The sequence below is a fragment of the Pseudorca crassidens genome, chromosome 18, assembly GCF_039906515.1.
Source record: "Pseudorca crassidens isolate mPseCra1 chromosome 18, mPseCra1.hap1, whole genome shotgun sequence".
Taxonomy (NCBI): Eukaryota; Metazoa; Chordata; class Mammalia; order Artiodactyla; family Delphinidae; genus Pseudorca; species Pseudorca crassidens.
In genome coordinates, this window is record NC_090313.1 from 75,935,028 (window position 1) to 75,947,883 (window position 12,856).

Consider the following 12,856-nt stretch of genomic DNA (forward strand, 5'->3'; position numbering starts at 1 on the left):
CAGAAATATCCACATTGGATTCAAACTGTGCTCCAAACACCTTGTGCATTTTTATTATACTTTAGCCAATGGAAATACAAAGAATAAACATCAAAAATAAGACAAAATCCCTTTCCTGGAGGAAGTAATGGTTCAGTGAGAGAGGCAGGCATATCAATAAAGTTACAATCCAGGGTGACAAGCACTAGTTTAAGGTATTTCTCATACCTGGGAAATTAAAACACAACTGGAGGGCTTCCCTGGTGGCGCAGTGGTTGACAGTCCGCCTGCCGATGCAGGGGACACGGGTTCGTGCCCCAGTCCGGGAAGATCCCACATGCCGCGGAGCGGCTGGGCCCGTGAGCCATGGCCGCTGAGCCTGCGCGTCCGGAGCCTGTGCTCCGCAACGGGAGAGGCCACAGCAGTGAGAGGCCCGCGTACCACAAAAAAAAAAAACAAAACACACAACTGGAAAGACTCCACTGGGGGATGGGGAGGTCACACCGCTTCACCGACCCTGCAGCGCACGCTCGGCACACGGAGGCTACTCAGGAAACATCAGGTGGTGGAGGAATGCAGTTCGTTTCCAAGGGTTGGAAAGTATCATCTCGTTTTTGCTCAACAGCCTCAACAAGTAAATAATAAGTACCCCAGGGGAAAAAAGCAGATGTATGTCTATGGAATAACATAGTGATATGAAACCCCTGTCAAGTGCTTATTTTTGGAGGACGCTCAGAGATAAGAAACGGTCGCTTGTCTTTTATGGGCTACAAAACATCACCTGGACATTTTTTCAGGTGGACGCTAACATCTGGTTCTAACTGAAAAGGCAGAGAGTAGAGGTCGAGGCTGAGATTCCTCTGCACCAGCGTGTTCACCACTGGCTCCTGTCTTGTTTTTGTCTGCTGTAGAAAGAAACCTCAAGGCCAGAAAAAGTGAAGAAAATAACCTACCACGAGTGGGATATGGAGAAGCAAGTGGTGAAGAGCATCCAGTAAGTGAAGAACAATCCGCGGTCTCTGCCCCGTCCTCCTCTCCTGGGCATCACGGGGGTGGCCACGGGGCTCAAGAAAGCTTCTCTTCTAGAACCTTCCACCAGTTATCTGCGTATCTATATTGAAATTGACTTTTAAGCTCTGTTATGTCCTTCTTTAGTTTGGACTGGTTTTTTTTTTTCAATTTAAAGTGATGAAATAAAATTATTTTTAAGGCAGAACAAGAAAATGTTTAAACATAAAATTTTCTCTGCCATTTGAGCCACTACCCTCCCCCCCTCTTTAGTGTGCACTTTGCATCTGTATCACACATTATATTAACTGGATCCCCTTAAAGACACAGGAATGCCTGCTCACCCAAAAAAAGCAACTTCCTACTGGTGCCAGTGATGCAATGACTTAGGAATAACACTCCTTTCTCAATCCTGCAAGAGGTCACCGTGACCCACGACTCGCCTTGTTGGGCTCACAAACTGTCAATATGTTCCTCTGATGTATGACTCTTTGTCTCAAAAACTTATATAACGTGTGCTTTGACCTCCGATGAGCAGAGTCTTCAGAGATTTCTAAAAGACTGCCTCCTGGGTTATAATCTTCAGGATGGCCTGAATAAAATTTTCTCTTTCTTTCTTAGATTGACTATTGATTAATTTTTCATCAACAAATTACTAAATTCCTTTTAGATGTAAACCGCTTTAAAAATATATTCGTATTTTATTTCTAAGTCATTTTATAGTGTCTTGGTATCCATATAATCAGACACTCAGTACATTTGGGACTGTAGGATATACTTTATATTTGAGCCTACACCTGTTTTCTATTTCTCTGTTGCACATGAAAGTTTATTCTGATTCACGTTACTAATCCAGGAACCTCAGAGATGCTTTCACCGGGAACTGCCTTCCTTCCCTGTTTTGACCAGCCAGACAAAACCAGCTACTTAAATAAACTTTTTTTAAGATAAATGGAACCTGGGAGATCTAGACTGTAAAATAATCCCAGTCACTCCCCAAAGCTTCATTCTAGAGTAAAGGGGGAAAATCACTAGTAAAATGGATGAAAGTACAAATCACTTATTGAATGAAGGTCTTATATGCAAAACATACAAAGAACTCTCAAAACTCAGTGATAAAACTATCCAATTAAAAACACGAGCAAAATATATGAACAGACACTTCACAGCAGACAGACAGATGGCAAATAAGCACCTCAAGGACATTTCACACCATCAGTCATTAACCATGAAGGAGATGCAAATTAAAACCACAAGGAGATAGCACTGCACACCTATTAGAATGGCTGAAGGCAAAACCACTGACCACACCAAACATCGGTAAGAATGTAGAGAAACCAGAACTCTCTGCTGAAGGGGATGTAAAACAACCCAATCACTTTGGAAAACAGTCTGGCAGTTTCTTAAAAAGTTAAACGCACACTTACCAGAATGACCCTAGGAACCATTCCACTCCCGGGAATTTATGCAGAAGAAATAAAAGCATATGCCCAGGGACTTCCCTGGTGGTACAGTGGTTAAGACTCCCAGCTCCCAATGCAGGGAGCCTGGGTTTGATCCCTGGTCAGGGAACTAGATCCCACAGGCATGCCGCAACTAAGGAGCCCGCCTGCCGCCACTAAGACCCAGCACAACCAAATAAATAAATTAATTAAAAAAGAAAAAAAAGCACATGCCCACACAAAGACCCGTACATGAATGTTCATACAGCTTGATTTGCAAAAGCCAAAAACAACCCAAAAGAGAAACGACCCCAAAACCCATCAACGGGTGAATGGATAAACAAACTGCACTTTTTTTTTTTTTTTTTTTTGCGGTACGCGGGCCTCTCACTGTTGTGGCCTCTCCCGTTGCGGAGCACAGGCTCCGGACGCGCAGGCTCAGCGGCCGTGGCTCACGGGCCCAGCCGCTCCGCGGCATGTGGGATCCTCCCGGACCGGGGCACAAACCCGTGTCCCCCACATCGGCAGGCGGACTCTCAACCACTGCGCCACCAGGGAAGCCCAACAAACTGCACTTCTTAGCAACAACGTGGAACGAATTACTGATACGGGAAACAACAAGGATGAATCTCGGATGGTTATGCTGAACAAAGGCCAGACAAAAAGAGTACACACTGTAGGGTTCCTCCTATGTAACTATGATACTGTGATTTATAATAACAAATACGTATTTTGTCTTCATCACCACTAATGGCACAGAGCTCCTAAAACTTAGAATTTCCTAAGTGATAAGAGCTATAAAGGGGTCTTTTGACACAAACCAACCCCTTTGAACCACACTTGCGTATGTTAATGAAGTGACTTCCGGACCTTCCCTAAGGATGGGGGCTGGTTGCCAGGGGAACCAACCCAGTGATTAGAAGGTTGGAATTTTCAGTCCCACCCCCAGACCTCTGGGGAAAGGAGAGGGGCTGGAAACCATGTTCAGTCACCCACCGCCAATGATCTAACGAATCGTGCCTGTCATGAAGTCTCCAGAAACCCTCCAAAAGGATGGGGTTCAAGAGCTTCTAGGCTGGTGAACCGGATGCATCCACGTGCCAGAAGGGTGGTGCACCCCAAACTCACGGGGTTCTGTGTCTCATCATCGAGCCGCTCACTCATATCCCTGAAGGTCCTTCGCAACGGCCTGGTCGTCCATCTAGTGGGTAAACTGGTTTCCTGAGTTCTGTGCACCATCAGGCCCAGACAGGGGTCACGGGAACCTTGGATTTACAGCCCCTCGGCCAGACGTGCAGGTAACAAAGGAAGCTGGGGGGCTTGGCTGGGGGGATCTTGTGGGACAGGCCCTTCACCTGTGGGATGGGTGCTCTCTCCACCAGATAAACGTCAGAACTGAGTTGAACTGCAAGCCACCTGGCCGGTGTCACCAAACTGCTTGCCGTGGGGACACTACATGCCTGGTGTCAGAGTGAAGAAGCAGGAGACACACAGAGGACTGCTTTTCCTTTACAGTAACATTCTGGAAACGCACACCAATCTCAGGACAGAGAGCAGATCCGTGCTTGCCTGGAGGTGCGGGAGAGACGGTGGGGAGTGGGGAGGGTGACAAAGGCCGGAGGAACCTTCCGTGGGCGACAGCGTGCGCGCTCACGGCTGCGTGCACAGGTCAGAACTCACCAGACTGCACCTTTCAAACATGCATCATTTACTGTTGGCCAGTTACGCCTTATTGAACGAAGGTCTTATATGCAAAACATACAAAGAACTCTCAAAACTCAATAATAAAACTATCCAATTAGTTTAAAAACTGGATCCGTGGGGTTGGATAAGAGATAAGAGCAGAATACAAATTGGGAGATGCCTGGAAAATTATTTCATATTTAGATTTTGACACGATGGTCAGGGAGAAAGAATTACTGTGAGCCACAGACACGGGACGAAAGACCACGACAGAAAAAAAACAGAAAAAGATAAATTTAGCAACTCGTCAGGCGCCACAGTTAATGGCTCGATGAATACAGCAAACGGAAATGCTAACTCACTTCCTAGGAAAAGTTTTCCTCCTACAGAGTTCCATCCTCCAGAGTGGATGTGTCCCCGCTCCACCATCAGGGATGGGCAGTGCAAACAGTGAGCACAGACAGCCGTCCTGAAAGGGGCCTGGGCCTGGCACAGCAGCGAGCAAGCCAGACCAGCGAGCAGAACCCAAGTTCTTCAGGAGCTCAAGCCCACTACACCCCAGTCCTCACCTCCAAGATGGAAGCAACGCCTGCCTGCTCCCCTCCGAGGGCTCCGATGAGACCTCTGATGACGTGGTACACCAAGGCCACAAACAGCGTAAAGCGGATCCCAAACCCCAGATGCTACCCCTGTGAAGGAATCCGTGCTTACCTGACACATTAGAAAACGAACTCTGTACCTCCCTTTTCCCGTTAGCTGGACAAGGAGGGGAAGAGTGGTTTAGCAGCACCACAGTCAGGCTGCGATCACACTGAGATGCGTGGGAAAGGCTCACAAGCTGCTCAACGCGATGTTATTGTCACTATTTATGACCCCCACTAAGTATCTGTTACATGAATGCCCTTTTAAATAAAACTGAAACTGTCAGCTTCTTATTCAAAGTACAATAAACACAGGACCCATGGACACTTTCTAAACACAACATTAAGCTGAGTGAACACTGCGCTATTTTCATAACATGAAACACGTGAATAAACCCTCAGAAGCTATAACCATCCAGAGTGGCTTTAGCACTTGTGAGGGTGAACTGATCTCAGAGAATCTTCAGGGACTCAGACTCTACCTGTATGACCTATGACCTCAAGGTTTAATTCTCAAAAGCCTCTAGTTTTTGTTTCTATTTACTCGACCATAAATTGAAAGTCTTCTTGAAGATTAGGCAGCATCTCCTCTTCTTGTTACGAAAGATGCAGCACTTATTTTTCTCTGTCCTACTCTTTTGCACCAATTACTTGAGAACAACGTTCACCAAACAAATTAATGAAGCAAATCCAAAATGCGTTAAAAATAAATGTAAGCTCCTAGAGGAAACAACAAATTATAAGATACAAAATTAGATCATTTACCAAGTGTGTAAAGAAAACACTAACAGCAGAGCCTGAAATATCCACTTGGACCATATGGAGCTTCCACTTTTGTTGGTCAAAAATAGCCAAACGTTGGCAACTCATACGAACGACATCCTGAAATAAGGTCAAAATAGCAGAAAAGCTGTAGAACCTACCAACTGTTCCCTAGCAGACACGCTACAGATCTTGAGCCTGTATTTTTAGAAACCAAAAGCATCCTGGTGGCAATATTTTTGGCAACTAGAAGCTGCGTTCATGAAAGATAGTTAAGATAAACTGAATGGTTATTTTAGTTAACCACTCCCAACTGTTGGCACTATGCAAGTACCAGAGAAATACTAGTAAAATATCTAACATTTGCAACACTTGGTCTCAAAACATCAAGCCTGGCACCCTATCGGCTTCATTCTTCTCAACACAGTCCAACAGGTGAACCGTGACCATTCGGGGTTTCTAGTTCACCTTATAGAAAATCAACCAAAGAAACAAAATCATAAAGCTAACGATGGTAACCCCGTTACAGGTGATAAATGGGAACATTTTACATACCTGAGCATTTTATTATATACGTTATGTCATTTACACCCCACTACAACCTTATGGGTTGGCACTGCCCTCGCTTAACAGATAAAGAACTCAGGGCTCAAAAATTAACTTATCCAAAGTGACATGATTCATAAGTAGAAGAACTTAAACTCAAAACCAGTTCTGCCACATGCCGTGGAGCGGCTGGGCCCGTGAGCCGTGGCCGCTGAGCCTGCACGTCCGGAGCTTGTGCTCCGCAACGGGAGAGGCCACAACAGTGAGAGGCCTGCGTACCGCAAAAAAAAAAACAAAAAAGTTCTGGTGGGTGCCAAAGTCTTATGATGTTTCTGCAACTAAGACCCTCTACCAGCATCACCATCCGAGGGTCCACGGTCTCTCAGATGCTCTGAGGAATATTTTCAATGTTTTCAGCAGCTTATCAAGATTATTATCCTCCTTTTACAGATAAGGGAAATGAGGATCAAGGATTTACGTGGATTTTGCTCGAAAGCTTAATTAAGCCTCTATGTTTTTAGCATTTGGACCCAAATCTTCCGTAACTTCTAAATTTACACTCGTCCCCTGTGCTATACCAAGTACCGAGCACCAAGTGACAGGGCCGGTAACATGTAATGAAATGCACACAATTATTAAATTTGTTTAAGATTTGTAAGTATTCTACTTAGGCCGAAAAACAATTTCATTGCAAGAGACTTAGAAATGATTCCAGTAAAACCACCCAGAGATGCTGTCCTGTCATAATTCTCCCAGACAATTGGGACCACGACTCAAGATTCCCTCAGCCCCACACTGCCAACCACCGCAAAAATGAGCAAGTACTTGGAAATTACATAGCAGCCATTAAAAGGCACAATATGTGTCTTATATTATTACACAAAACACGTCTGTATAGTCTAAGAACTGTTAACTCCTCCAAAGTTAAGTGAGGGTTGTAACAGATTTAACAAATAACGTTGTTTGCCCTCACAAAATTTTAGAGGACATCTTTATATTGTTTCAGATAGCCTTCTTCTTTAACTTAAAAAACAAAAGCTATTTAATGAAGTTTAAACCAATGTGTAACTTTTAAATACTACACGTGGCTTTCCAGTTATATCAACGGAAAGAAGAAGATGCTGAAATAAGACTCTCACAATAGATTATGCTGACTTTTAAAACTTTAAAGAACAGTAATTTAAACCCACAAGTGATATAAATGTTGCCTTGCTTTTATGATTTTCAGATCATGACCACAGAACCCAAAATGTAGTAGATTTTATGTGCTGGCATTCAACAGCTATTCCCCAACTCCTGCTCTCCCTTCTATATCACAGAGGCTGGCAGGCTAAAGCAACATTTCTCAGGCCCCTTGCTAGGGGAGTTCTAAATCTGCTTTTGCTTCTTTCCCTAACCATATGCCTTTTATTTCTTTTTCCTGCTTTATTGCACTGGCTAGGACAATTCTGAATAGGAACGTTGAGTGACTAGCCTTGCTCCTAATGTCAGGCAAAAGCATTCAGTCTTTCACCCGTAATTGTAATATCAGCTGTAGGTTCTTCATAGACAGCTTTTATCAAGTTCAGGAAGCTCCCTTCTACTCCAACTTTTTTGAGAGTTTCCTTCTGTTCTTAGTTTTCTGAGTTTTTAATCATGACCGGATGATGAATACTGTTAAATGCTTTTTCTACATCTATTGAGTTGATCATAGGGGTTTTAAAAATTCTGTTGTTTAGTTTGTTGATATTGTGAATTATTCCTGCATTTCTGGAATAAATGGTCCTTGGGCATGATATATTACCCTTTCTATATAAACTGTATTTAATTTGTTAATATTTTGTGGCGAAATATCCGTTTTTTGTATCAGAGTAATACTGACCTCATAAAATAGTGTTCCTTTCCTTCTGTTTTCTGAAGGGTTTGTATATAATTGGTATTATTTCTTTCTTAATAGGTTGGCAGAATTCACCAATGAGACCATGTGGGCTCAGAGCTTTCTTTTGGGGACAATTTTTAACTACAAATTCAATTTCTTTAATAAAGAGCTATACAAGTTACCCATTTCTTTCTTTTTTTTTTTTAAGATTTTTTGATGCGGACCATTTTTAAAGTCTTCATTGGATTTGTTACAATATTGCTTCTGTTTTATGTCTTGGCCTTTTGGCTTGCGAGGCACATGGGATCTTAGCTCTCCAACCAGGATCAAACCCGCACCCCCTACATTGGAAGGCAAAGTTCTTAACCACTGGACCGCCAGGGAAGTCCCTATCCATTTCTTCTTGAGTGAGGTTTGGTAGGTTGTATCTTTGATGGAATTTGTCCATTTATCTAAGTTATCGTATGTATTAAGTGGCTCATAATATTTCCTTATCTTCCTATTAATATCTGTAGGATCTAGATTGATGGTCTCTCTTCTCTCTCTTTTTCCTGATCACTATGACTACAGGTTTGTCACTTTTATTGATCTCATCAAAGAAACAGCTTTTGGTTTCACTGATTTTTCTCCTATTTTTTTTTCCTGTTTTTTATTTCATTGTTTTCTGCCCTTATCTTTATTATTTTCTTCCTCTGCTTGTTCTGGGTTTAATTTGCTCTTTGCCTTCTAGTTTCTTTTCTTTTTTTAATTAATTTTTTTGAAGTATAGTTGACTTACAATGTTGTGTTGATTTCTGCTATACAGCAAAGTGATTCAGTTATAAATATATATATTCTTTTTCATATTCTTTTCCATTATGGTTTATTACAGAATATTGAATATAGTTCCCTGCCTTCTAATTTATTTTCTTTTCTAACATCTTTATTGGAGTATAATTGATTTACAATGGTGTGTTAGTTTCTGCTGTATAACAAGGTGAATCAGTTATACATATACATACATCCCCATATCTCCTCCCTCTTGCGTCTCCCTCTAACCCTCCCTATCCCACCCTCTAGGTGGATATAAAGCACTGAGCTGATAAAGTAAAAGTTTATATTATTGTTTCAAAACTTCTGTTTTCTAATATAAGCCTTTAACACTATAAATTTCCCTTTGAAGTACTGCTTTAGGCACATCCCATAAATCTTGATATGTTATATTTTCATTTTCATTCAAGATATTTTCTGATTTCCCTTGTGACCTCCCCTTTGACCCGTGGGATCTTTATAATGTGATGTTTAATTTCAAAATATCTGGTGATTTCCCAAACATCTGATACTGATTTCTAGCTTAATTCTGCTGTGGTCAAAGAATTCAGACATACTACTGGAAAATTACCTGTAACATGAAAGTATGGGAATCAACATCAGTTTTTTGACAGGAAGTTACTGGAGTGCCAAGGTCAAGGTGAAGCAGGATTAGAGGTCAAGGCTTCTGGCGTGCCCCACACACAGATATCAAGAGTAATACGTTCTCTCTCAATACCAACTCAGAACCAAGACTTGTTATTCTCCCTCTACCCTTAATGCAAAAAAGGACAATTCCACAAACATCAAGTGATTTTTTTCACTCTGTAAAGCAGGCAAGACAGACGGCAGAATTTTGTACAGAAGGAAAGTGAGGTTCCGAGCAGGACCTGCCTTCCTAGTACACCATCCTCGTTACTCGAGGCATTCCTCAAAGATAGGGAAATACAGGTCATTTAAACCCGTAAATAATTCAAAACCTCATTTGAGCCACTGTTGGAATCACCACTTCACTTCAGAGTGAGTTACAGTAACACCTGAGGAGGTTTAAGTCTTATCATCTTGGCTTCTCATACCCACTCGTTATTAACAAGATCCAAAAAATAATGAACTGGTTAAACGTCAGGAAACAGAAAGTAAATGGGCAAGATATATAGGGGGGGAAATGAGACCCCAGTTTAATGAGTCAAAAACTGCATATCCATACTTGTTCACTTAAAAATTAATAGGAAATGAATATATCAAATTATAGTTTTTCTCTTTCAACCTCTCACTGTTGATTAGGACCAAAAGCTCTAAAATATTATCTGCTGTTAATATTTATATATTAAAATATATTGATATTTTGAAACACTAACATATTTTATCCTACTCCATTTCAAATTCTAAACTATAATGTTATAGAAATTAAATGGCTTTAAGGGTAAAAGGCACACAGTCTTACCGTGTAACTGTTGACTTATGGGTTGCAGAAATGTCGCTCAGGTAGCATCACCACTTTGGCTCAGATATCAGTAGTAACAGCAATCAAAATTAAAACTAAGAAGAAAGAAAAAAAAAAAAATTAAGTACCGGCAAGCAAAATGCATTCACGTCTCCAAGAAAGTCTTAAATTCAAATTTCACATTCCAATAATTTCGTCAAGGGAGCTCTAGTCCCAGAACTAGTTCTTTTTAAGTTAGTTTAAGCAGGGAGCTAATAAGGCATGTGAATTCTGGTATAATTCCCACTCTCTATCCTGGAATAAGCTCTGAAATTAACTTCAAGGTATCTAGTAAATAACAGCCGAAGGGAAGAAAAACAAAAAAGCCCAGTATACCACAGGTCTATTCAACTGAACTGCTTACACACATTTTAGGTTTGTGACCGCCCACAATTAACTGAATACAGATCATTTGCATAAGAACACAAGTCAATAAAAATCTTGGTGATCACTTCACAAATATTTTAATAGTACACGTGGGGATAAAACAGTAACGACGACGTAAAACCGGCTGAATTGACCCTAGAAAGTGTTTCCAGGATAACTGATATTAACAGCAAGCCTACAGAGTTATCTGAAGATAAACACTGTTTGTGGTACCAAAAATATAGTACAGTTTCCTACCCAAATAGAGTTACCATTCACTTAGGAGAATACATTTAAGAAACATGTAGAGAACAAGCATTCGTTCATTCGGCAAAACATTTCTAAGCATCTTGCGTAAGCTGGCCCCCCTTTAAACCCTGCAGACACAAAAATGACTGAGAAAACGCCTGCTCACGAAAGAACTGAGTCTTGCAAGGGTGACTGATGCGCGTAGATAATTATAATACAACACAGTAGATTCAGGAAAGAGCAGGGCAGCCCAGAAGTGGGCTGGGGTATAGCAAAAGCTTCGTGGGAGGTCAAGGAAGGGTGGGGGGAGGGGGAAAGGCCGTGCAGGCCCTGGAAAGGAGGGGGTGTGATGTCCGTAGGAAAGGAAAGCAACTTGAAGTCTAGAAGGGACTGTCTGGCTGTGCGTGAATTGTATGTGGGCCAGTGGATAACGAGAATGTCCACAGTTAAGACTGTCACCATCCTTTTGAAAGTGTGAAAAAAAAAATAGGAAGGTCATTCGATAATACTACACATGTCCTCCTACTTTGCTCAGGTAAAATTAAAAGCAGCACATGATTTTCTCTCCCTTCCTTCGGAGCGGCTGGACAGCACTTGATGCAAAATGCAAAAGTGACTCTTTCCTGTCGTTTGCATAAGTGATCACCCTATTTCCAAATACAGAGACGCATCCCTGGGTTTTAGATTATCCAGGCCAAATTTCACCTGAACCAGATCACCTTATTTGCATGATTTTGGAAGTAACCAGCACTATGTGACTATACAACTAACTGTACCCAAGGGCGATCCAAACGTGTGTGCCCTGGACGCCCCTTCACATTCGCAATCACGTGTTAACTCTTCCTTTGGGAAACACAACTATGCATTTTCCCATTTGTGTGAAAGGTTAAGGTTATGTTACTAGGTACCACTTGGTGAATGCCTTACTGAGGACTAAGCAGAGCGCTGAGTCACCTATGAGTAACTTAATCTTCACAAGGCAGGACGGAAAAATGTTGCCCGCCATCAAGCTAGCAGCCGCTGCAGCTGCCCTGATGGTGCGCCCTGAGGGGATTCAGGACGGAGAAAAATAGGATACTGGTCCTAGATAGTTAAGATGCACATCTAAGGAAGAATTTCAAAGAGCCCAGACTCTTGCATCTTCCCATACACAGAAAGACACTAAAATCATTAACTTGAGATGTTTGGTTTTTGCGATCGGCAGTCATCTTTAGATGTTCCACTACATGCCCCAACCCCACCCCCACCCCCCCACCCCCCCGCCAGCAAAAACTCCTATCCTGGCTCCCTCCTCACCTCTTTGGAATACTTCCTCAGGGTATCTGAGAGGCTGTCTCCCGGGTTATAGTCCTCGGTAAATTCCCAAATAAAACATAACTCGAAGCATTTATTTAGCTTGTGTGATTTTCTTCAGTCAACACAGGTAACATCTCCATTAAAAAATGAGGAAATTGAGGATCGGAAGGTGACTTGCCCCAGCCGACACAGCTTGGAAGAGGCAGAGCCAGGACAGGGCTGTCTGGCCACCGTCCCTGTTCTTAATTACTGTATCAGATGGCCTCCTCTGGACGTGCATACGTGCCTTTTTCTTTCCTACTGAGCTGATGACCCGTCTAACCTAAGTCAGGAACCACGAAGGTCTTGAAGAGTTAACTGGACTCTGTGAATGTGCTGCCTTACTTTACAGGGGAAAAGCGCATGTTGAACTCCTCTGAAGGTACAGGTTAAGGTTGTTAAGTGTGAAACGCAGCACCTCTACTAAGAGGTGTTGCATTAGCACAGGGAAACACATTTATATGAAGCACCAGGATTTACATGGTTTCTGTCCTGGTTAAGCCCTGGCCATGGTGCTGAACATGCCACTCCGGCTGCACCTGGGAGCACAGCCACCCTTAACTTCCTGCCAACTGGCTTGCACCTGTGATGCTCCCCTGCCACGAACGCCTCTCCTCGTGTGGCTTCCGTGCATCCAAATTGGCTCCAGTCTTTACAGCGCAAACTGTGAAGCCTCCTCCACCCACCGTTCCTCCCTCTATCAGTTTAATAAACAC

The 12,856-nt window shown here is 42.5% G+C and overlaps 1 protein-coding gene across 7 annotated transcripts in view; it reads right to left on the reverse strand.

Moving 5' to 3' along the window:
• The window catches only part of WASF3 (WASP family member 3), a 90,596-nt gene that overhangs the window by 46,520 nt on the left and 31,220 nt on the right, over nucleotides 1-12,856 (reverse strand). For 5 of the 7 annotated variants that reach the window (XM_067713673.1, XM_067713667.1, XM_067713668.1 and 2 more), the window contains exon 2: nucleotides 10,152-10,246. The exons of 1 other annotated variant lie outside the window; for it this stretch is intronic. The gene's annotated coding sequence lies outside the window, so the exon portion shown is untranslated. Of the gene's footprint in view, nucleotides 1-932; nucleotides 1,073-10,151; nucleotides 10,247-12,856 lie in introns of those variants that run through there. One more of the 7 variants, XM_067713671.1, reaches the window with a different exon arrangement.